Below are 25,604 nucleotides of genomic sequence, written 5' to 3'. Positions count from 1 at the left end.
ATGTTGAGGGAGGGGTGTGGTTTACAGATAATGAGACCAGTACAGTGGACCGAAGAATCTCAAAGTAGCCCCTGAATTTACAGAAAAGACTCAAAAATGACTGATTAGAATCAAACCACACATCTGTGGGTAGAACTCCAAGCTGGGAATCACTGGGGCCTCTTGGGACAGTAAATCTTGTGGACCCTTCTTACTCCTGGCATTCCAGATCCTTGGTTGGCTAGCATTTCCCTTCAATGTTGGAGTTGCCTTCCCCTACAAGTTCTTCTCAAAGAAATGAGGTTTCTATCTCTCTCTAAATCTCACTGGGACACCACATCTTTTGGGGAACTGGCTAGGCAGGAGGACTTCTTCCATCCACTGCCAGAGGAGGAGTCACATCTTCCCGTCACAGAATAAATACATTTAGCACTGCCTCCGCCTTTTTTCCCTCAATTTAGTATTGTTTAATATGCATTTAATCAGGCCATTCGGTATTACAGCGGCTATGTAGCGTGACTCCCCCCGCGGGCACGAGGGGAGGGCGTTATAGGCCATTAGGCTAAAGTAATATGTATGAGGAGTCACTTTTCCCCAGGGTGCAGTAACTATTTTTGCTCCCCAGTCGTCCCCATTAAATCATTAAACCTCATGACTATACTTTCTGAACTCTACCATGATCTTTAAAAAGCCAAGCATTAAAGGGCAGCTGTCACCCTCCACCGCCCAGGCCTCTGCCGCTTTATGTATTCACAGCATTAAGTCCTTTGTCAGTCTATACATCATGGGGTGGGGGGTGGAGTTACAGCCCACAAGGAGTAGACATCCCGTCCCCCAGCCCTCCACCTCTCCCCTGGGGAGGGCTCAAGGAGTCTGGTGGTATTCCCCTTGCACCACCTCACCACCCACGCAAGGCTTCATAGTCTGGGGAAGAGGGGATGGGGAAACGGTGGTCTGAGAACTGTCCGTGGTGCTGAAGACATGTCCCATAGACGGACATAATCCTTTCACCCCCTCTCTAACTACATCTGGCATTCTCGACTGGCAAGCGTCATGTCATAACCAAACACTTCCTGAAAGTCTCTGTTTTTCCTCTCTGGTGAGTATGATACTGCCCAAGGAAAATTCTGGGTAGTGCAAAGATCTGTGGATCAGGATGCAGAAAGCTGCTAACCGGCACAATTTGGACAAGTCGGAGCATCAATTTCTTCACTGATGAAATGGTGCTGATAATACCTATCACACAGGATTGTTAGATTTAATAACATGTTTGTTAAAGTTATTTTTAAACCAATAAGCACTGCACGATAAGAGCATGTATTAATGTTTTATAAATATTAATATGAATTTTGTTTTATTCTTTAGTAAACATTTATTTATATTGTTAATACTATTTATTATTGCTGTTGATAGGTGTTACTCAATCATTTCCCAAGAACTTCTTTCTTCCCTAGGAAATCTCTACAGAGATGCAAAAGAGGACTACCACTATTAGAAAAAGAGAGGTGGCATGTTTTCATTTTATTCTACCTCCTATGAGTTGAAGTGGAGAAGACTTTTGAGTTCCTTCTTCCAAGACCCAGTGCCCACCCTGTCCCCCGCCCAGGTCCAACTCTAATGCCCTAATCTTCACCCTGGACCCACAGGGGCTTTTTCTCACTCTGTATCCCCATACCTGCCTCACCATCAAAGGGCTGGACAGGGAAGGGTTAAGCATTTCAGCAGCCCCCAACAGGGTCCTCCTCACCGGCTGGGAAACAATGGAGCCATCAGTCTATATTTGACCTTTGTCCCTGCAGCGTTTATGACTTATTCCTCTCCTCCACTGCCTGCTGCGATTCAGCCTTCAATCTCCCACCCCTTGCCAGAGTGGAGCTTACTCTCCCCCCGCCGACCCCCACACCCTCCCCAGCCTCTTTGGCCTCCCTCCTTCCCTTTTTCTCTTTCCTTATTTCTCCTGGATTCCTTTCTGTCTTATTCCCACTCTCTTTTATTTTCCCCTTTTCCTTACTCCCTCTTCATGTTCTTCACCCAACTTCCATTTCTTTCTCCTTTATTTCTTATTTCTTTTCCTTCCTTCCTCTTTCTTTCCTTCTTCCTTTCTTTCTCCCTTTTTCTCTTTATTGCCTTTTCTTCTCTTTCCTTCCTCTCTCATCCTTTCCTTCTCCCCTTACCATAATAATTTAACAGCTGGCCTGCCAGTTTTGGGTGAGAGCTCTTGGGAAATCCCAGCTTGATCTCCTCTTTCCATTGAACACTCTCAAACCTACACTGCTCTCTCTGCTCTCATGACTACTTTTGGACATTTTTGTGTCCAAAAGTGGTCATGAGTCGGTACAATGAAGATGTGTGGACTGGAGAAGGTATTGCATCCATTACGGGATGTAAGCCCCAGAGGGTGTGGGCAATGTCATCCAAACCAGAGCAGAGGCAGAGGGGATCATCAGAGGAAGAACTCTAGTGTGCAGAAGCAGGGAAAGGGCATCAGGCCTGGGTATCAGAAAGAACCAAATTCCAGTTTTAGCTCACCCACTAACTGGGCTCACTAACCCTGGGCAAGTCATTTATCCTCTTTGAGCTTCTTCTTCCCCTACAATATGGGATTTAATAATGCCTGCCTTGACCTGGCTTGCAAAGTTGTTGTAAGGAAAAAGAAATACAGAGTGTGAAAGTGCATTGTAAACTGCAGAGGACTGTATAAATATTCAGCAGTTGGGGGGAAGGGGTTGTATTTTTTTCTACAATCTTCTCTGGCTGCCCTGCTCCTATCCCATCCCTGCAATAGGATCGACAAAGCAGTGATCCCACCCACCTATACAGTACCTTCCAGTTTAAAAAAGCACATTGATGGCTTTTTCACATTTAACACAGCTCCATTTCATAGATGTGGGCACTGAGGCTTCAGCAGGTTTTAAGTGACTGGCCCAAGGCCACAATGCTAGTAAGTAATACAGCCAGGACCCAAGCCTAAGTTTTCAGCCTCCAAGTTCATACTCTTTCCACCATCCCCTGTGGCTTCTCACTTGCCTTCAGGTGCCCCAGGCTGAATGGCGCTTGTTTCACCAGCCCTGTTCCCTCCTGACACTGTCTGTGTACATGCCCATCTTCCTTCAGCAATCATGAGTTCCTGGAAGGGAGAGAACAGATCTGGTGGGCACTCAGTAAAATGTTTTGCAAGTGAATGAATGAATAAACAAATGCCCCTCCCCCCATCACACAGTGTTGCCCCTGAGTGCAGGGGTATGTCTTAGAAGGTGAATTACAACTTGGTCCTCTTCTCTCAGAACTCCAGGGCTCTGCTGCATAGTCAGAGCGGTCTCTGGTCTCTGGCATGAGAGTCTCTCCTAAGGAAGGGGTCCTGCCTGCCACCCCCACACATACACACATTGCTCAGCCCCTGCCCCCAGTCTGTGACAGCAGCCTCTGTAATGAATGACTCTGCAGTTGGGCCCAGCAAAAGGACAGGAGGGCACGAGACAAATCATAGCTGCCAGGCGCTAATCTTCCCCTGGGAAAGTCACCTCCACCCCCCTCATCCATCACTGGGCACTGGGCTGCCACCGTACCCACCCCCCCAAAATACACACCCAAGACAACCACCCAGGCCTCATGGATGCATGTGAAAGTACACAGAGAGGAAGGTTTCATTGTACAAGTGGGAGCACACAGGTAGAATAGCCAATGCAAAAAAGACTTGCTGCTCCAGACCAGGTTCCTGCCTCGTATCTCTCATCCCAGAAAAAGTAAAGTCTGATGATTCAAAATAAATCCTCTGAGCCATGCAATCGTTTAATTGCTTAAGAAGTATTTGTTAAGAATCTATTTCAAGTAAAGCAATCTGGTGCAAAAGACACAGAGATGGACGGAACAGGATCCAGTCCTGAAGGAGTCCATGGTTCAGCAGGGGAATGAATAAACAAATGTCCCCCATCACCCAATCACACAGTGTTGCCCTTGAGTGCAGTGGTAGCTCTTAGAAGGTGAATTACAACTTGGTCCTCTTCTAGAACTCCAGAGAGCTGCTGCATAGTCAGAGTGGTCTCCAGTCTCTGGCATGAGAATCTCTCCTAAGGAAGGGGTCCTTAGAAGAAACATATCAAAGGACATGGGGAGGAAGGGACACGAGCGTGAGAGAGGAGGAAGATGCAAAATGAAGGGAGGGATTTCTCCCAGTGGAGAGGTTCAGGGACAGCTTCATGAAGGAAGACCTTGAAAGACAGGTAGAGTTTGCAGAGACAGGAAGAAAGCAGTCTGACAGGAGGGAACAGGGTGAGCAAAAGCAGAGTGTGGAAGGCAAAGGCATAACAGAAGGCAATACGTTGTACAAGGAAAGATGAGGTTGACACCTGACCACTGAATGTCAGGTTGAAAATGCCAGACATTGACCCACACCCACCCATTTCCAAAACATACACGCACGCACACACACGTGCAAAGAATTCCAGCCTCATGAAAGAGTGGAGCAGGTGTAACTCTCGCCATAGATCAATTTCATGGAGATGTGTCCAGCCACGTGTACGTCTTCGCCCACTGAAGAGGCTATGGAGGCAGGGACCTATATGTCACTGTACAGCCACAGTCACCCTTCTAGCCAGCATTCATTGAGCACAGTTCTGAGGGCTTTACATGCGTTATTTCCCACTAGAATGTAAGCCCCAGGCTGAACGTGGGGCTCACAGCTGCAATCCCAGCACTTTGGAAGGCTGAGGCGGGTGGACCACCTGAGCTCAGGAGTTTGAGACCAGTCTGGCCAACATGGCGAAATCCCATTTCTACTAAAAATACAAAAAATTAGCCAGGCATGGTGGCGGGCACTTGTAATCCCAGCTACTTGGGAGGCTGAGGTAAGAGAATTGCTTGAATCCAGGAGGCAGAGGTTGCAGTGAGCCAAGATTGTGCCACTGCACTCCAGCCTGGACAATAAGAGTGAAACTCCATCCCAAAAAAAAGAAAAAGAAAAAGAAAAAGAATGTAAGCCTCATGCAGCATCAAATACCTTACTCACTTCTGAATTACTGGAGTTCAGAACAGTGCTTGGCACATAGTAGGTGTTCAATAAGCTTTTATTGAACGAATAATCTCATGTCCTTATTTAATAGGGTTGTTATGCCGTAAGATAGGTACAAATATTATGACTACCACCCCACTGTCCCCCATTTTACAGAATGAAAAATTCAGCCTTGGAGAGATTCAGTCATGCAACTAGTCATGCAACTGGTCATTGCAACTAGCAAGTGGAGGGTATCCTAGCTCCAAACACAGCTCTGTCAGAGTGCAAGCTCTCTACCAACAGTGCTAAAGAGCAGCAGCCCTATGTCTGACTTTCATGTTTCTGCAGTCATTGTTATGCTTCAAGGAGGCACAGTTTTTACTTAAGCTCTCAGAATCTGCATAATCATGAACTATTGTAACAAGACACTAATATATACATGTCTATAGTTATATGCACTCAGCCCACTTTAGGGAAGACCAATATAAACCAAAGCATCCAATTTCCAAAACAGATAAATCTAAGAGAGTTCATTTGCTTTACAGAAAAAATCGAGCAGACCCCATGGCTCACACCTGTAATCCCAGCACTTTGAGAGGATGAGGCAGGCAAATTGCTTGAACCAAGAAGTTCAAGATCAGCCTGGGCAACATAGAGAGACTTCATCTCATTTAATATTCTCGCAATTATATATTTTTTAAATAAACAACAACAAAAAAAGAAAAATTCTTTGCACTCTAAAAAAGAGAATTCATCCAAGGGCTTTTTTTAAAGTAGGAGAGCTTCTCTGGGCATTTCAGTGCTTGATTTGGGGAGTGGAGTGAGGGCAACACCATTTGTGGGTCACCTGCTGTGTGCCAAGCTCTTTACGACCCTGCTGAGCAGACATTATTATCCCATTTAATAGATAAGGAAACTGAGTATCAGGTTCAACACATTTGCTTATTCAACACTATTTTTTGAGTTCTATTCTGTGCTAGGAACCAATGCAGGCTCCAGGGAATCAGATATATACAAATAAAGTCCTTGCCCTGACGGCGCTTGCATTCTCATGGGGAGAGATAGGTAATAAACAAGTGAATGAACAAGTGAACACATCTTTGAGAGAATGTCATGTTCTAAGTGCTTAGAAGGAAATAAACGGGGTGATAAGAGAGGGCTAGGGTCTCTAATATAGATCTGGAAGTATCTGGGGATCCCTTGAGCCCTTCAGCTAGAAACTGACTGACTTCATCTCCAGCTTCTCAGCCCCAGATCAGAGAAGGAGGGAGGCGGGAGGGGAGAGAGGAAGGAGGAATGGAGGGACGGAGGGACAGGAGCATCCAGCCTGCTTTTCTACCATACTACCTTGTCAGAAATCCAGGTGGGAAGAGTTGCTAGAGAAGCAAATTGTATTAGAAGCCATTGTCCATTACAGACCCATCTGAAGTTAGCGCTGAAGCCCCAGCACAAGGTCTCTGAGAAAACAGGAATTTGATGTGTAAAATGCCAACTCAGCCAGCTTGGTAGGTGCATTGGAGCCAGGAGCACTGGGCTGTGGGTGAGCAGGGCAATGTAGGCTGAGCAAAGTGAGTACTGCAGAGGAGGTAAGGCCAGACTGACCAGGTTCCATTTCTGGTTCAGTGACTTAAGGACATGCAGCTTCAGATGGGTGACTCGACCTCTTTGCACTCCAGTTTCCTCATCTATAAAATGGGTATCATGACAGTACTCACCTGAGGGTTGTGGGGAGGATTAAATGCTTCAGTACGTGTGCAAGACTTCCTAAGCAATAAAAGAGGATTGGATTTAGCATGGATGGAGGAGCCAGTAACTCCGACGATTCAGAGGGGGAAAGAGAACAGGAGGAAGGACTCGGGAGAAGAGAGAAAAGTGGAGAAAAGAGACACTAAGGGGAAAGAGAAAGCAAGTTTGCACATAGTTACAAGGTTTCTATTCAACTTCCCCCAAAGCTTAATAGATTTGTAAATGGGCTTATTATCACCACCTATGAATTCTTTTAAAGGACCTAATTATAAAACACCAAACTAGCTAATTAGGTTTCCTGAATTTGCCTTGACACAGGTGCAAACAGGCTCTCTGGATGGTAGCCCTGGCAAAGCCCGCAGTTCCAGCTCCAAATCAATGGGGGGCGGGACCTGCCTGTGGTCACACAATTAGGTCTGTAATTGTGGGCCCCCTCCTGCCACTGCTGGGCTGCCAGAGATGCTAGCTGTCTGACCTCTCTCACCTGGTAGGTAGGAGCAGAGGCCCTGCAGAATAGGGGACCAGCCTCCCTGGGACCCCTCCGGCTTGGGGCTGGGGATGCAGCAAGTGGGTCCCCCCAGGATCTAGCTCAGGAGGGACTGCATCTAAGCAGAGGGGTCAAGGAATTAGGCCCTTGGCACTCATCCATCCCTCTCTGGAATAGAAATGCCCAGGGGTTGGGTCACTGTGATGCTTAGAGAATGCACATGTCTTACACGCCATTGGAGAGATGGGTGCACTTGGGGGTAGTAAAGTGGCAGAGATGGCTATGCCTACCCCCATTGGATTAGAGGACCCTTGGGCGAGGGGGCAGTGAAGGGCAGAGTTCCCAAGTTCTGTGGATTAGAGGACTACAGGAAATCCTGTCTCTACTACAGTGATTTCCAAAGTGTGTTCCCAGAACCAATAGCATCAAGATCACCTGGGAACCTGTCAGAAATGCAAATCATCCGACACCACCCAAGAATGGCGCCTTGCAATCCATGTGTAAAGGAACCCTTAAGGTGTTTCTCAGGCATGCTCGTTTGAGAACGACTGCTCTCCTGTATCCAGGAGGCCATTAATCAACGCAGCTGCCAATGGTGGTGCTGCTGACCGAGGAGGGGTGTGCTGTGCGGAGGGATCTGTTTCTTAAACTAAATGATGGCCATTAAGGGGGCATCCCCTACACATAATTAATTCTCCTTTTGCTAAAAGGAGAGGGTAGGAACTGGACAGCTCATGATGGTCACCGTGTGCCTCAGCCGCATTCCTCCGCCCTCATCGCCTCCAGTGTCCTTGTCTTTGGACCCACCATGAACACCTGGTTCTCTTTCCATGTGGTAACCCCACCAGAGTCTGAAATTCATGAACTACATAGCGCTTACTTCCCGAAGCTCCCTATCACTGCTCCCTCCTTCAAGTCAGTCCCCCATCTTGCCAGCTCTATCCCCATCCTCCTGTTCCTCTGCAGCCATACTAGACCCCCGTGTCATGCCTCAAGGTGGGGGCCAAGGAGCCATACTGTGATTCCCCCAGAGGAATTCCTCCAAGGAATTTTCTTCCAATTGTTAAAGTGAAGTCAGAATGCAAATCCAGCCACTCTCCCCAGATACATTCCTAGAAGCCTAATTTGTCCCCCTCACACCTAGCCCCCAAGTCGGGGTTCTTATATTCCATGATCATTGGCCACTCCACTCCATATTCCACGGCTATTACCTCGTCTCCAGCCACCTGTCTCTGCTGGGAAGATTTTGTGGAATTCCATCAGTGCATTTTTAAAATGCCATAGCCTTCAGAGCTAGCCACGCAGAGATCAAAGACCCCACTGCCCACCAAGCCCCCAGCCACCTCTTGCCTTAGATAATAGGAGAGATTTTCCCTCTTAGACGCTACTTCCAAATAATTGGCCATCTCTTAGGGTCATAGTGAAGACTGACAGAGACGATATATGGGGAGCATCAGGAAGGCCCCTGTTACACAGTTAGGCTGGGGATGTGATACCCTCCCTATCCTCTCTGTGGGTTCCAAATGGCTCAAATGGGGTTCATCTCAAGGACCCAGAGATATCTATGGGCTGTAGCAGCCCACCCCCTCATTCCACTTATAAATCCTGGGGTCCAGGGGCCAGGTCAGGTTGAGTGTAGTTCAACTAACCTCTCCTGGGCCCCTGTTGGTGCCAGGTGCTCTGACAGTGGCTGAAGATGCAGAGATGGAACAAGAAAGGACTCTACTCTAGAAAACTGGTGTGGCAGGGAAGGCACATTTATAATAATGTATCCTTAAGAAGAAATAGAAGATGAGGGAGGAGGCAGTGGTACAGAAAATAGGGTCACTTTGGAGACAGACCTGGTCTCCAATTTTGGCTTCACCGCTGTGTAACCAGATAACCTTATGCAAATCACTTAACCTCTTTGAGTCCCTTTTTCCTCTTTTATAAGATAGGGGGATACAAATAAGAAGAACTTCAAAGGCTGAGGCTTAAAGATGTTTGGGGTAAGTATCTGGCATGTTGTGGAGGCTCAGAAAATGGTGTTATTATTATTATCATGAAGGCAGTGGGTTTCCTTGCACTCCAGGAGCCCACCTTGCCTCTATGGGGTCAGAGTCTGAACTGTTCTGATGGCCCTGGGCTTTGGGGTTAACCAGATGATCCTTTAATACACAAAGAAACCCCAAACAGCTTAACCTCAGCTGAGGCATGGAGGGCTCGGCTGCCCCACGAATGCTGGCCTTGAATCCTGTGCTCCATTATTGCATCTGAAAATCCGTTAAAATTTCACACAATTTCCTGCACAGCAGTGTGCTTCATAATGCTGGGAGCCAAGCCGGCCCAGTAATTGGGACCAGAGTGGGGCAGAGTCCAAAGCAATTAATCCAGCCTCCTTCCTTGTTTGCGCCAGGATAAGCCTGACAGGGTGGAGAGTAATTGGAAAGGAGCGGCCTCCATCCCCAACTCCAAATTAATATTTTCCTGCCCTGATTTAATTCCGCCTGGGAACAGTGACACAGAGACACGCCGTGTCAAGCGCTAAGTAATCTGCCACGAGCCACCTGAGGAGGAGGAAAGGACTTTTCCTTTTCTTTGTGGTTGGCCAGGGGTGGAGGGAGATGCAGCTAACAAGACAGAACCTCAGAAGTAAGAGGGGCTTCCAGGGACATCCATAGTGCCACCACCCACCTGATGCAGTGACATGCCACAGGGAGGAGAAAAATCAGTGACCCGGGAAGGCAGATGGACCTGAGTCCTAACCTGGGCTTTCCTGCTTAGGAAGTGTATGACCGGGAGCAAGTCATTCAAGCCCACCGAGCCTCAGTTTTCTCATCTATAAAGTGGAGATAATAGTACCTGCCATGAATTATTGTTGTCAAGATTCATTACAACAAATACAATAGGTGGCTGTCAATGGTCATTGCTTTTCCTATTATTTTAGGTTTTACAACCAGAAGCCAAGCAGCACTAGGCACTGAGAATCCAAAGGTAAACAGGCCAGGCACAGTGGCTCATGCCTGTAATCCCAGCACTTTGGGAAGCTGAGGCAGTTGGATTACTTGAAGTCAGGAGTTCAAGACCAGCCTGGCCAACGTGGTGAAACCCCGTTTCTACAAAAATACAAAAATTAGCAGGGCATGGCAGTGCACACCTGTAATCCCAGTTACTTGGGAGGCTGACACAGGAGAATCACTTGAACCCAGAAGGCGGAGGTTGCCGTGAGCCGAGATCACGCCACTGCACTCCAGTTTGGGCAACAGACCAAGACTCTGTCTCAAAAAAAAAAAAAAAAAAAAAGGAGTAAATAAAATGTGAGCCCCAGTTCTTAAGGAGCTTGTATTCTAGTTCCATATACCCAGGACTGCTACACAGAAGGTGTTTAATATTGGCTACCTCCCCGCCTTCTGCCTACAGCATCCCTGGACAAGTGATGATTCAACTCCACTTGATCACTTTAATCACTTGAGCATCTCCCGCCAGTTCTGTTGGTGCATTTGCCTATGTGCAGGCCTCCTCTCCAGCTTCTAGATGCCCCCTAAAACCTCGTCCCACTGGTTCTAGCTCTGCTCTAGAGCAAGCTGGAGAAAGCGGTCCAGGTGCAGGAGCCAGGACTCAGGAATCTGCAGATTTCTGCAGAAGCTCTCCCTGCCCCCACCAAGCCCTGCTTCTGTTGGCTCAGCAGCCGTGTAATAGGAGGAGGGGTCCCAACTTGATCCTCTCTCACCTCCGAGGTTCAGGTGCATTGTGTAACCTGGAGAACTGGGGCAGGATTGAGCTCAACCACTCACAGTGGTAACCTTCCCAGTCTCACTTCCCATTCTTTCCTGGACTTTCTTTCATCTCCCAAATAAACCACCTCCCTTGAATTCTTGTCTCAGGTTCGATTCTGGGGGACATCACACTAAGACAACCAGGTGTCCGCCAGCCCTGAGGTCCGGACAGCCCACGGAGGGTGCCTCTAAGTTTCACGGCTGAGCAGCACCAGCACCTCAGGATTCCAAGCTGTTGGCAGAGGTGCTTGGTGGGCAGACTGAGGTTACCCAGCTGCAGGGGGAGATTTATTCATGGGTACCTGAGGCCCCCACCCACCCAGGACACTCAGTAATACTTGAAGGCCACATGGCAACAGGAATCGCACAGACTCTGTGGGGGAGTGGCAAGAGCCAGGGAAGTCTTGTTATTTATGTGCCCCTCTCCCCGGTCGGGGGAAGAACACAAACTCTAGGGTGAGGGAGGAAGAAGATGCCTCAGTGGGTTCAAAACTCCCCCAAAGAAAACCATTCAAACCAAAGCAGGGAGTTACCAGCACAACCCCATGTGTGTTCGACAAAACTGCAGGGAAACACTATGCAAATGTCAAACTGATGAGGAGAGAAGGGGAGGAGGGACAGGAATAAACCAAACATTAAATCAAATCAGTAGGAGAATAAGAGCTAAACTCCTTGCTTGTAGCACTCAATTCTGTAGTCGATACAGTCAGGAATGAATGAACGGCCTGCTCAGAGCCATATCTGAATTCAGTGTGTGTAGCACCCCAAACTCTATGAGGAGAATCAGCCAGCCAGGTGCCATCCGGCCCCATGCCCAACCACAGGGCCAAATGGGCTTGGGGAGGGGACCTAACCTAGGCCCTCTGGGGTCACAGCAGGGAGGAGCCCGGCCCAGGATGGCATGGGGCAAGTCCTGTCTCCTCTCAGAGCCTCAGGGCACCCATGGAGGGCAGCTTGAGGGAGCTGTTGTGTGTGCAGGGAACAGAGGCCCGAGTGGGGATAAAATGCTGGCCATAATGAAAAGATGGGGATGAAGGAGGTTGAATGAGACCCTGGTGAAGCACAAGCCAGGTAGTCTGTGTCCTATCCAGCTTTGTTTTCTTCATTAGGGATGCAAAATGAGGGTTTTGCTTTGTTAAAGAAACTGGGGCTGGAGAGAAGGGGAAGAGCACTGCCTGGAAGAGAGATGACAAGGCAAAGGCGAGAACGGAGAAACCCAGGGGTGCCATCATTAGGCTGGAGTGTGCTGTGTGATGCCATCAGCTCCCCTGACTTCCCTCAAAAACTTCAGTGAAACCTGCACTGTTCACCCACACATTGGGAACTGGCCATGTATGTACTGCATGGCTATCAGGTGGGCGCGGGGGTAGGGCAGAGGCTGAAGGCCCAGCTGTGTTCAAGTCCCACGTGGGCAGCCACGCTGTGTGGTGGACCCCATCACCCTCTCCCTCTCACTCCATTCTACAACCATTCGTGGATTACACAACCACACACCAGGCACAGTGCCAGGGCTGGGAACAACTGCAAATATGACGTGGACCTGCCCTTAACCAAAGACCAGAGGGGAAGACACAAGCCGACATATTGGCTCAGGGGATAAGCTCTGCATGTCAGGGTAGGTTCTAGCCCAAGGGCAAGTGAGTCTTGCCTGAGCACTCTCTGGAAGCCAGGATTGAGCCAGCATTTACATTTTCTCACTCGACCCTCAGAAACTCCACTCAGAAACAGTGTGGAGCTGGCTCAGGATCACACAGCTGGGAAAGGGTGGAGCTGGCTGTGAACCCTTCAGACACCAGCTTTGCTCATGGCTCACCTGGCTAAAACTTCACCAGCCAGGCTTTTGTAGAAACGGTATGCCGACAGTAGAGCAGACACTCTTTCCCTTGGCCTGGGGCAGACTCGAGGCTACACAGCTGTTTCCAAGCTCCCCTGACATGTGAAGGGCCCCTCACCCCCAGCTTTGGGCTTTATCTCAGCTGTCTCCAATGTTCCAGATGTGACTTAGAGCCAAAAGAGCCTCGTCTACTCTGCCCTCACCCTGCCCACTGCCCCTGCCCCTAATCTCAGGGTCTTCCAGAGACAAATATGGCTATTATCTGCCCAGAATCACTCTCTTTTGAAACTCGATCTCAAATTTCCTCTGGAAGCTGTATCCCTACTCTCATCCATGTGGTTCTGCAGAAGCAGAGCCCACTTCCTAGCCAGGGATGGCCATGGGCCTGAAATCTACCCTCTGCCCCTGGCTATCATGATTGGTTCATGGATGGACATGTGACCTAAGTGGGGCCAGTGAAATTCAGTATTGGGAATTCACTGTTGGGAAGGAGACGCCCCCTTTCTCCAGGTTGTTGAACCACTAGGATATGGGCATACTGCTACTGGCAGCCGTCTTGTCACCATGAGGAAAGATCATGCCCAAGAAAGCAGTCAGTCTAGAGGAAGAAAAGCTAAGAGATGACGATAGATCTCTGATAACGTTGTCTGAACTTACAAATCACACTGCAACTGAAGACTCCCTTGGCCTCTCCAATAACTTCTCCTTTTGGCTTAAGCCAGTTTGAGCTTGGGTTTCCATCAGCATCTTTCTCCAAACTGAAAAGAGCTAGAGCTGTATAGGCCTCAACATCTGGTGGGAATTGTGCCAGTGTGTTCACCCCTGCCCACTCCAATCCCAGACAGGTTGAGTTTAAATTCATCTTTGACAGTGGAAGCAAACGGAGCCCTAGATAAAAGATGTAACTTATGCAAGACCACACAGCCAGTTAGGGGCAGGACTGAAATTTAAACTCAAACATTAAGGCTTTCAATCTGTGTCCCTTCCGGATCACTGTGTTATCCACTTTGTCTGGTTCTGAAAAGATGTGTATGCAGCGGATGTGAGCGTCAACGTGAGTGTGTTTCTGTGTTCTCAGAGAGATACTGAAATCCCCTTGTGTCAGGCTTTTGCCGCTGATGTCCCTGACATCTCCCAGACCCAAGTTAGAGCAGTGGGTCCCCCCACAAGTGGTCCCTGGACTTCAAGTATAAGTGGGCTTCTGAGGAGGAGCCCTGGCATGTCCAGATCTCGGCAGCAACATGGCTCTGGGAAGGCCATGCTGTGTGTCCAGGGCAAGACTTCAACCTCTCTGGGACTTAGGCTGATGTGAAGTTGAACCCAATAAAAAGAGATAACTGGTATGAATCATCTTTTGTGAAAAAGTAAAACTTGTGCTAAAAAGAAAGCTACCAAATACATTCTACTTTAAGAAAATCCAATACACAAAATCTAAATGTACTCACTGAAGTTAGAGGATAAAGAACAGTTTGACGAAAGAATTCTAATTGTCACCACAGTTCCATTGAGGAGCCAGGGTGAGTGTTTCCAGGCCTCCTCAGCACAGAGGCAGAAATGCAGGAAACAGAGACGCTTCGAGCCAGAAGGCTGAAGCCTTGCCCACTGAAGACCCCAGCAGGATAGCCAGGGTCTCAGAGGGAGTAGAGGAAGGGGCCAGTGAACAGTTGCCATGGAGGCCCAGGAATGTGTAAAGTGTTAGTACAAGACCCCAAACCCCAAATCCTAGGGCAGCTTGGACCCAAGACTAAGCCCAGAGGGTGTGGTATGATGTGTTACAAAATCCACTGCCTTCTCTCCCAACCCGTCCCTACGGGGCCTCTCCCTGGCACCCATCCTTGTGGGAAAATTGTACTTCTCATCCCACTGATGTTGGACTTGGTGATAAGACTCCTTTCAGCAAATGGAATAGGAACAGGAGGGACACAGGCCATGCCCAAGCTAAAGCCTTTGGAGCCTCATGTTTCCACCATCTTTCTTGCTCTTTCCCTCTGCCACCAGAAAACGGCTCAGATTAGGGCTGCTTTTTCAGCCTGAACCCCAGAATGAAGACGCATGGAACACAGACACAAATAACCTGCAGCAGATATATATGATGAACAAAAAAACTAACTTCTGTTGCTATCAGCCATTGAGATTTTGGGATTGTTCGTTACTACACCGTAAACTAGCAAAAGCTGACTAATACAGAAGGCAATATTCACAGCTTTAAGGCCACCTCTGACAACCCAGTGGGATAAGTGGCTCAGATGTGTCTCTTCAGATCAGCAATTACAGTACATGGGAGTCCCATACATGGGAGTCACATGGGAACTTATAAAAAGCAGGTCCCAGATTCCCCCTTCCTTTTTCTTGAGATGGAGTCTCACTCTGTCACCCTGTCACCCAGGCTGGAGTGCAGTGGCACAATCTCAACTCTGAAACCTCTGCCTCCTGGGTTCAAGCAATTCTACTGTCTCAGCCTCCCCAGTAGCTCAGACTACAGATGTGAGCCACCATGCCTGGCTAATTTTTGTATTTTTAATAGAGATGGGGTTTTATCTGTTGGCCAGGCTGATCTTGAACTCCTGACCTCAGGTAATCCGCCCACCTCAGTTTCCCAAAGTGCTGGGATTACAGGCGTGAGCCACCGCACCCGACCCCAGATTCCCCCTTCTGAGATTTGAAGTCAGTTTATCTAAGGAGAAGGCCCAGGAATTGGTATTTTTGACAAGCTCTGAAGACAATAGTGGCCTGTCCACAGACCATGCTTTACGAAGCCATGATCTAGTGAGTCCAGTATTTTTGCTATCCAGAACAATGCCCACAGGGGCACAGCAACATGCCAAACAAAGGTCACACAGCAAGGTGCTACACAAGAAACAAATCTCTACCTTATTTCCCTGAAGCACACTGTCCTTCCCCAGAGAAACAGTGGGGAGGTGGAAGGGAAAAGAGATTCACAGGTTGAAAATGCAGCTCCAGCGAGAAACCAGTGGAGGCCAAGGAATTCAAGCTAAGCCAGGGTCCAGGTTCCAGCTGAGAAGGGAATACCCTGTGAGTGGAGGAAGAGGTAGCACCCTGGGGCCTTCCGTGGAAGAGGTGCAGAAAAGGGTGTCAGATTACAGAGCAGGAGGCTGGAGGAAAGAGAAAGAAAATAAACAAAAATAGAAAAGGGTAAAAAAAAAAAAGCCCTCCAGCCCTGGTGAGCCCAAATATCCCCAGCCTCGCTGCAGGCGCTGCCCCAGCTTTCTTCGATTTTGATGTACAGTTTGAAACAAATCAATAGCGGTATAATAATACTCAGCACGCTGTGTAATTTTTATATCATTAGTTTTCATTTTCCGCTCCCCATGCATCAAAAAACTTACAACGGGCTCATAAAGTTTATTTAGTATTCCATGAATTCCTAATCAGTTTCATTTCATAATGATTCAGGAGCCGCCCGCTGCCTAGGCCCCCGTGTCAAAAAATCGATAAAACCAACACAGTTTTCCTGATGGCGGCTGCAAAAGGATCTATTGTAGGGGAATTATGATTTATGCCCTGGCCTGAACCATGAGCAGCAGCCTCCACCCGGCGGCTCAGGGCTGAGGTCTTCGCCAATAATGATTTATGCACCTCTGAGGGCCCCACCCTAGTTCCCTTCCTGCCCTGGCTGGCCCCTGACACTGCGGGCAGCCAGGAAGGCCCAGATGGGAGGGAAAGAGGAAAGAGAAGGCACAAGGCGAGAACCTTCTAACGGTCTGAGCATCCCTGTGTGGGTCCAGCATCTGCCTCTAAGTCCACCCACCCTCCAGGAAGGCCTGATCAGAGAACAGAGGGATTTAGGGTGCCCTACCAGGTCCCAAGAGCTACAGAGGAAACATCCTTGGGACAGGTATGTGTGGGTGGAGCAGGGGTAACTCTGGCTCTCCAACTGTAACCCTCATTCCCACTCAGCCTCCATTCTGACCCCACAGATGAGCTCTTGGCCTCTACCTTGTACCAATGACAGTCACCTCCATCTCCCCTGTCCCTACCCCAGTGGCTCTGAGAAAGCTGAATGGGAAAGGGGTCCCTAGAGTCATGACGGCCAAAAGGCCTCAGTTAGACCCCACAAGATGCAGACACAGCAGGCTCCAGGAATTCTGAGGCTGTAATGAATGTTTCCAAGACTCCTAGGAGGAACAAGGAGTGAACTTCAGAGCTTGTTCAGAGGTTCTAGCAGGCAAGTCCAGCTCCTGGTATACCCTTGACCAAAGAACGGTCCTCCTCTATCAGGGAAGGTCGTCCTCTTCAACCAAGTGTGCAGCTTCAGCAGGGACAAACATGGAGCAGTGAGGGAGGAAGGGGACACCCGCCTAGTCAGCCAGATCGCCCAAATCAACCCTGGCCATCAACGGGGTGACAAATGTTGCAGCCAGATCTCCCTCATATCCAGGAATGAACTTGCCCCTTCTCTTCTCCGTGAGGCAGACTGCCTTGGTTTTCAAACTGCATCCCCACCCAGAGCTCCCATGCCCTTCCTCCACTGGTCATAATTAATAGATCTGGGAGACATGTTAATGGGATGGGTATTAAGTCCAACAATTGGTTTAATTAACAGTAACTAACCTAGCTGGGATAGAGAGATCTCAGGGTGACTTCATAGGGGAGGGGATGCCCTGGTGTGACAGGAAGCCAATTGGGGCCACCGGGATATGCACCCCCACCTGCCATCTATCAGTGGGTTTCTTGGCCTCCATATGGTGTCTGGGGAAGACTGGGGCTTCATTTAAGTGGGCTGAGAGAATCAGAGATTCAGGGTCTCGTCTCCTCAGGAACTGTCCGGAGGCACCGCTGGCACTCCAGCCTTTGACTCTAGTTAGAATAAGTGGGCTTCCCCCTGACACCTTCATTTGTTTTTCTTTCATTCACTTATCAAACGTCAGGGAGACACCCCAAAGCCACTTGCTTTTTTATTTTTATTTTATTTTTTGAGACAGAGTCTCATTTTGTCACCCAGGCTGGAGTGCAGTAATGCAATTTCGGCTTACTGCAGCCTCCACCTCCAGGGTTCAAGTGATTCTCCCGCCTCAGCCTCCCAAGTAGCTGGGACTACAGGCACATACCACCGTGCCCAGCTAATTTTTTTTTTTTTTTTGTATTTTTAGTAGACAGGGTTTCACCATGTTTGCCAGGATGGTCTCAATCTCCTGACCTCGTGATCTGTCTGCCTTACCCTCCCAAAGTGCTGGGATTACAGATGTGAGCCACCGCGCCCGGCTTTATTATGCGAAGAGAAGAGAAGGGACTTGCCCCATATCATGCAGATTCAGAGTGGCAAATACGGAGTGGCAAAGCCAAGATTCCAGCCCAGATTCACCAGGTCTGAGGACAAGCAGTGTCTTCCCATCCTGCCCCACTGAGCCCCACAATCCCCCCACCGGCTGCCCATGCTCCTCTGTCCAGCCTATTTTGAGGGGTTGAGGGAGCAGAGCATGACAGCCGCTCTCTTCCACCCCATGTACACAGCAGTTTGGAAAGAGCCCAGACTTTGGGGCCAGACCTGGATTCGAATCCTGGTTTCCTCCACTCACCAGCTGAGTGACCCTAAACAATTTAATTAACCTTTCTGAGTCTGGCTTTCCTCTAGTGTAAAATCAGAGTCATAATTTCTGCCCCACAGATGGTAATGAGTCAAAAGAACAGCAGATATAAAATATGCACCCCCAGGAGGCTCCTGATAGAAGCTTCCTGCCCTTCCCCCACTCCCTCGTTGCCTCTAAGGCTCACTTCTCCCCCGAGAGTCATCTATCTGGTTCTGGGAGTAAAAAGAGGGCCTGGGTCTGTCTCCCTTCCTCCAAGAATTAATCAGAAAACCAAAAAGCAGCCAGGACTTGGCATCAGCGGGCCGGGGCTATGGCACTATGGCAGCTATGGCAGAGGAGAGGAGCCCAGCCTCATCTACACAAATCTGAGCCAAAGCCCCTGCCAGCTCCTTGGTTTCCCCATCTGTGAGACAGAGCCGTGATTCCTTCTAAGGCTGAAACTGGCAGTTCACTGACCTGGGAATCATGTTCCAGGAACCAGCAGCTTCTCCCAGGTCAGGAGTCAGAGGGTAGAGGGGCTGAGATGAGGCATGAGAGTCCCTGGATGTGGGGTAGGAGAAGAGGAGGGCCCCTGACCTGGGGAAGTTCTAACTGCCCCCACTCCATCCCCAAAGGGGACATGGAGGAAGCTGGGCCTGCTCCCTATGCAGCAGAGTCCAAATTCTTTCCCCATGGAAACAGAGGCCCTTGAGACTGGCTGCCACTCCAGAGTAGACCCATCAGGATCTGCAACTTCAGGCTCAGCCTGTCTCCCTGGGCTCCTTCCTCCACGCCCTGCTCTGTCTTCTCCAGTGAGTTTCCTGTCCTTCTGCCTCTTCCCCTCTAGTCCTTCCCTCCACCACCCACTTCCCCTCTGGGGAAAATAAGCACTTTGTTGTACAAGGCCAGAGGGATTCTAACACCATTCCACCAACTGGCAGTGCAGAAAGCCCTGAGATTTCAAGGGAATGACCTCCTGCCACTCCCCTTTCTGCTGCCAGGTCCCCACATTGTCCCTCAGCTGTTCTATCACCCTGGGCCCAGTGACCGTCCTACTGGGAAGGTAGCAATGTGGGGCAGAAAGCTGATCAGCGGCCAGTTCAGGCTCACAGCGGGATATACACTCGGGTCCAGCACTTCAGGGTAATCCCCAGCCTGGCTCTGGCAGCCAAGGGATGGGGACCAGAAGCATCAATCTATCTCTCTGTTCCCTGCGTCAGACCCCACAAACACACTGAGGCTCCTTGACCCTGAGGCTGGCTCTGCCTTTGAGCTCTGCTTCCTGCTCGCTGTTTCTCTGTCCCTGATCTCACCTCTTATTCTGCCAGAGACAGAGCCAGCCAGGCCCAGGGGGCCATGTCAGGGTCTTGGTCTCAGCTGCTCCAGCCCCTTGATGAAAGGGAAAGGGTCCAACTCAGGAATCTGCTGTTTCACCTGTGAAATGGGTTCAATGAGAGTTTACTTGTCAGAGGAAAAGGCCAGGGTTGGACAATGTGCTGTGAGGATTGTGACCCCTTATTTAATAATCCTCTATTGTCATTGCACAGACCTCAGTCCCCAAGACTATGGGCCCAAGCAAGGGCCCTCCCAGAGTGAGTACACCTTACAAAGCTCCCCAGGTGGCAGAGTCCCTGACGATCAGGAGCTCATTCAGGGGATGCAGAGGATCACAAAGGAAACAGGAAAACAAAGACTAGAACCCATAGGCATCTGTATCCCATGGTGGGAGAGAGTCACTGAGGCAGGAGGGAGCGGTGGTTCTGGGGTCAGTTACCTGAGTTTGGAGGGGATGTGGCCTGCCAGTGGAAGGGCATTGGAAAAGGAATTTAACCTCTGGGGATCTTGATTCCTCATTTGCAGAAATGACAATACACCTGAGCTCCCAGGAGTGCACTGTGGAGTCACCAGCAAGTGACAGCATGGAAGGCACAGGAAGGGCTTTGGAGGCAGAAGCAGGTGCGTTCACACTACAGCTGGTTGACTGTCATCCCACGTAACCTTCAGCAAATTACGTCATGGCTCAAAGCTATGTCCTCTTCATCTGTAACGTGGGAGTGATTGTCACATCTCTCGCACAGGGTGGTTGTGCATCATTTAGAACACAGAGCTGGCACCCAACAAGTGTTCCTTATAACTTCTATGGCCTTGGAACAGTGCCTGGCACAAGAGAGGAGTTCAATAAATGCTTTTTCAGGTCAGGTATGGTGGCTCAATCCTCTAATCCCAGCACTTTGGGAGGCCAAAGTGGATGGATCTCCTGAGATCAGGAGTTTGAGACCAGCCTGACCAATATGGTGAAACTCCAACTCTACTAAAAATACAAAAATTAGCTGGGGATGGTGGTGCACGCCTGTAATCCCAGCTGCTCAGGAGACTGAGACAGGAGAATTGCTTGAACCCAGGAGGCAGAGGTTGCAGTGAGCCATGACAGCACCACTGCACTCCAGCCTGGGCAACAGAGTGAGACTCTGTCTCAAAAACATACATACATACATAAGTGTTTTTTCAGTTTATTATGGGGAACCCTATGAGGGAACCCAACTGAATAGTGAAGGGTAGACTCAGATTGAGAACATCTGCAACACATTTGTAGATACTGATCATTTCTGGGTCCCCAGAGAAGGGTAGGGACTTGAGTCCCCATCTAGCAATTAAAGAAACTGAGGCCTAGAGAGGTTTGGTGAATTTTTTTCAAGGTGTCCCAGAATGGGTGAGGCAGAAATGTCAGAGGTGTGTGAACCACAGCAATTCCATCTTGAATAGGAGCTGGATAAAAGGAGGCTGAGACCTACTGGGCTGCATTTCCAGAGGGTTAAGGCATTCAAAGTCACAGGATGAGACAGGAGGTAACCACAAGATACAGGTCATAAAGACCTTGCTGATAAAACAGATGGTCAAAACCTACCAAAACCAAGATGGCAACGAGAGTAACCTCTGGTCGTCCTCACTGCCATACTTCCACCAGCGCCATGACAGTTTACAAATGCCATGGCAACGTCAGGAAGGTACCCTAAATGGTCTTAAAAGGGGAGGCATGAATAATCCACCCTTGTTTAGCATATCATCAAGAAATAACCATAAAAATGGGCAGCCAGCAGCCCTCAGGGCTGCCCTGTCTATGGAGTAGCCATTCTTTCATTCCTTTACTTTCTTAATAAACTTGCTTTCACTTTATGGACTCCTCCTGAATTCTTTCTTGCGTGAGATCCAAGAACCCTCTCTTGGGATCTGGATCAAGACCACTTTCCGGTAACAGAACTAACGCCAGACCACTCAGTGCCACCCAGGTGGAACTCCAGGCTCTGGTGCGAGCTGCCCCCTCCGGCCTTCCCAGACAGTTCACGATAGCGATCACTGCTTACTGGGTGAGTCTCTGTGCCCAGCGCTTGGCTAAATGCTATGAAGCTTATCTCATTTAGCATGCTCACTGCCTATGAAACAACTTTTTCCTCACTTTCATTTTACAGATAAGGAAACTGAGGCACAGGGAGTTAAGAGGCTTGTCCAAAGTCACTCTGCTCACAAGTGATGAGAGCTGAACCATAAGCTCTGATATCTGAAGCCTGTGAACTTGATCTCTAACTGCACCATCAGAATCAGAGGTAGTCCGTCCATCCAAACACAGGCTGGTGGGTCCCTGCAGAGGTCAACTTGCAAATCCCCCTGCCTCCCTGAAGGACTGACCCTCACCTTTCTCAGGCTCAGGCCAACTGCATGTGAAGGGAGCCTCAGCTCCTGACCAGCTCCTGAGTGTCCCAGGAAAGGAGACAGCACCAGCCCCCTGCGTCCCGCCACTCTGGGCATTCAGAACCCACATGCTTCCCACAGTCTAACCTAAATCCTTTTACTTCAGGGGCAGTCCTGGGCACTTTCACCACCATTCTCGTCACCCACCCCTAACCTAGTACAGCCTCTCAAGGTGTTAAGAAATGAGCCCAGTGGCTCCATTGGGAGCAGGTGTCTGGTCCAAGGCCTGGAACTCTCCCTGCCCTGGAGTCTCCAAAGTAATGCCCAGGTTTTGTAGTCGCTGGGCCTGAGATCCCACCCTGGTTCATCTGCATTCTTCAGCCCATGTGACATTGAGCAAGGAAATTCCTTCACCTTCCTGAGCCTTAGTTTCCTCTTCTGTAAAACGGCACCAATCATCCTTATTGTCATGAAACTTAGACATCACAATGGGCGAGCAAAGTGCTCCTGGAGCACACGGCAGGATCACAACCAATGCTGCTCTCCTCCTCCTTTTCCTCTGCCTTCTCCTCTTCCTCCTCCTCCTCCACCTCCTTCTTCACCTCCTTCTCATTCTCTTCCCATTTTATTTCACCCACCAAGAAACTCTGAACCCAAGCATCTCTGCACATCATGCTCTGCCTCCACCCTATATCCTCCCTGATTTCTCCCTGCTAGGGAGGTCAAAGGCAGATGTGTGGTGACCCTTCCTCTTCTTCCCACCTTCCCTGGAGGCCTAGGTGGGGGTCATTAAGAGTGAAGTTGGCTCCAATGGAATGGAAGGCACAGGCTTAGGGATTGGGCTGGGTCTGAGGGTCGGAGGGTCCCCCTCCCAGGCTACCCAGCAGCCTGCCAGGGGCTGTGGCGGGGAAACACAGTTTGTCATGTGCAAGAGTGGTAGGTCATTTGCTACTTTATATATGAGAAAGCTGAGGCCTAGCAAAAATAAGGGGTTCAGCCAAGGATACACAGCTGGGGGGAGTCTAGGCTCAGCTGGAGCCACCAGCCTGCCTCAGCTAAAGAAGTAAGTTCCTGTGCTTCTTGCTTCAAAATCAACATCTTCACTCTCCAGTGCAGAAACCAACTCCTCATCCTGCCAATCTGAGCCAGCTGGCATTTCAGAGGCCAAGATGATTGGCTTCAAATCTCAAACCCCAGTTCAGCCATGATTAAAATTGCCCTCCAGCCAGTGCAGACCCTCCTTCAGGTAGGGTCTTGCAAAGGAAACCACACATTTGATTGCTCTCCTGTCTGAACAGCTGCAGGTCAAATTGCCTTACGCCAAGAGCCATTATAACAAAAGCGACAGGGCTACCAAAATGTTGCCAAAACCAGCACAGGAGGCATGTACCAGCCCGAATACTGCCTCCTCAAAGTCTTGGGAAGAGTGATGATCTGCAGGTCCTCATGTCACAGGTGGGAGCTTTACAGCAGAGAGAGAGCACACAGAGAGGAAGTGGTGAACAGCCCATGTGGGTCTGGCCACAAAGCCTCCAAGGCTCTTTCCATGCCCCAGGCCTTCCTGAGCCACATCCTGACACAAATACCTGGGACAGAAGCACTCTGAGAGCAACACACAAGGTGGAAGGGGCTTGTACTTATGTGCCCTGGCAAATGCGTGTAACATGGTGCCGCCATCAACACACATGCATGTGGCCTGTACACATGCACACACACTCATGCACACACAGGCATTAGGGCAGCAGTTCTCAACCTGGATGCATACTGGACTCCTGGGGAGCTTTAAAACACACCTGTGTCCAGCCCTAACCCCTGGGATGATGATGGAATGAATGTGTCAATTACCTATTGCTGCATACCAAATAACCCCCCAAATTTAGCACCTTAAAACAATAAACATCAGCTCACATGTGTTTTTTTTTTTTAAATAATTTCAATAGTTTTGGCAGAACACGTGGTGTTTGGTTCCATGGATAAGTTCTTTAGTGATGGTTTCAGAGATTTGGGGGCACCCATCACCTGAGCAGTGTACACTGCACCCAATGTATAGTCTTTTATCCCTCACCCCCCCACACACATTTTCCCCGTGTCCCCAGAGTCCATCGTTTCATTCGTATGCCTTCGTGTCCTCATAGCTTAGCTCCCATTTATTATTTGTGTGTGTGTGTGACAGAGTCTCGAGCTATTGCTCAGGCTGGAGTGCAGTGGCGCAATCTCGGCTCACTGCAACCTCAGCCTCTCGGGTTCAGGTGGTTCTCCTGCCTCAGCCTCCTGAGTAGACGGGACTACAGGCACATGCCACCACACCCAGCTAATTTTTGTATATTTTAGTAGAGACGGGGTTTCACCATGTTGGCCAGGATGGTCTCAATCTCTTGATCTTGTGATCCGCCCACCTTGGCCTCCCAAAGTGCTGGGATTACAGGAGTGAGCCACTGCACCTGGCCAACTCCCACTTATAAGTGACAACATACAATGTTTGGTTTTTCCTCTCCTGAGTTACTTCACTTAGAATAGTGGTCTCCAATTCCACCCAGGTCACTACAAATGCCATTATTTCTTTTCTTTTTATGGCTGAGTAGTATTCCATGGTGTATGTATGTATGTATGTATGTGTGTGTGTGTATATCTCACATTTTCTTTATCTACTTATTGGTTGATGGGCATTTATGAGCTCACGTGGTTTCTGAGGTCAGAAATCCAGGAACGGCTGAACCAGGTGGTCCTGACTCAGGATCTCTCCTGAGGTTGGAGTTCAGATGTCAGTCCAGGCTGGAGCACTTGCTTCAAGCTGACGCAATGCCACCAGCAGAAGGCTTCACTTCCTGGCCACACAGGCCTCTGCACAGGGCTGCTTGAGTATTTTTGTGACCCCACAGCTGGCTGCCTTCTGAGCAAGTGATCCAAAGCAGTGCAGAGAAGAAGCCTCCGTGCCTTCCCTGCCCTAACCTCCTAAATCAATCACTTCCATTGTGTTTGTTTTAGAAGGAGCCCACACTCTAGGGGAAGGGAATCAGAGTCCATCCTCAGAAGGGAGGAGTCTCAAAGGATTTGTGGATCTACTTTAAAACCATCACAGGATGTGAGGTGAGGCCAGGGCACTGGGATTTTTAAATACCCCCAGGTGACTCCAATGTGCAGCCAGGGCTGAGACCTACTGACTTGGAAAGTCACCAACCAGAGGTGGAGAATAGAGATTCAGCAGGACATAACTTCAGGGTACACCAGCCACCCAGGCCCTCCATCCCCAGGGGAGCTCACTGGGTAGCCTCAGCCCAGCTTCCATCCTTCCCTGGCCCTTTCCTGACCCCTTGCAGCTCACCTTCCTGGAGGCCTTCTAAGAGACCCCCACCCCCAGGATGCAGGCGAAGTCCCAGCCCAGCGTCACCCCTGCACGAGCTGCTCCTAGGTCTGGTTTCAGGCCTGTGCACATGTGTGGGTTTGTGTGAGTGCCCATATATGCACATGTATACACGCATGTACCCACAACAGGCCCATCACCTCACAGGCCAGGGCTCCCTGATGGGGTGACCACAGCCCCTCTTCTCCTCACCCCTCCTCTGTCTTCTTCTCTTCCTTCCTTTTTTTTTTTTTTTTT

General features: G+C 49.4%; 1 long non-coding RNA gene across 4 annotated transcripts in view; it reads right to left on the bottom strand.

The window, feature by feature from the left end:
- LOC108312105 overlaps nucleotides 1-25,604 on the bottom strand; it is a 127,776-nt gene that overhangs the window by 49,418 nt on the left and 52,754 nt on the right. For 2 of the 4 annotated variants that reach the window (XR_001828480.2, XR_001828481.2), the window contains exon 2: nucleotides 2,983-3,106. The exons of the other annotated variants lie outside the window; for them this stretch is intronic. This is a non-coding gene — a long non-coding RNA (uncharacterized LOC108312105). The remainder of the gene's footprint in view (nucleotides 1-2,982; nucleotides 3,107-25,604) is intronic. 4 annotated transcript variants of the gene reach the window in all.

This window comes from Cebus imitator, unplaced genomic scaffold (assembly GCF_001604975.1).
Source record: "Cebus imitator isolate Cc_AM_T3 unplaced genomic scaffold, Cebus_imitator-1.0 Scaffold121, whole genome shotgun sequence".
In the NCBI taxonomy this organism is placed as follows: Eukaryota; Metazoa; Chordata; class Mammalia; order Primates; family Cebidae; genus Cebus; species Cebus imitator.
This window is presented reverse-complemented; position numbering and strand designations above follow the sequence as displayed.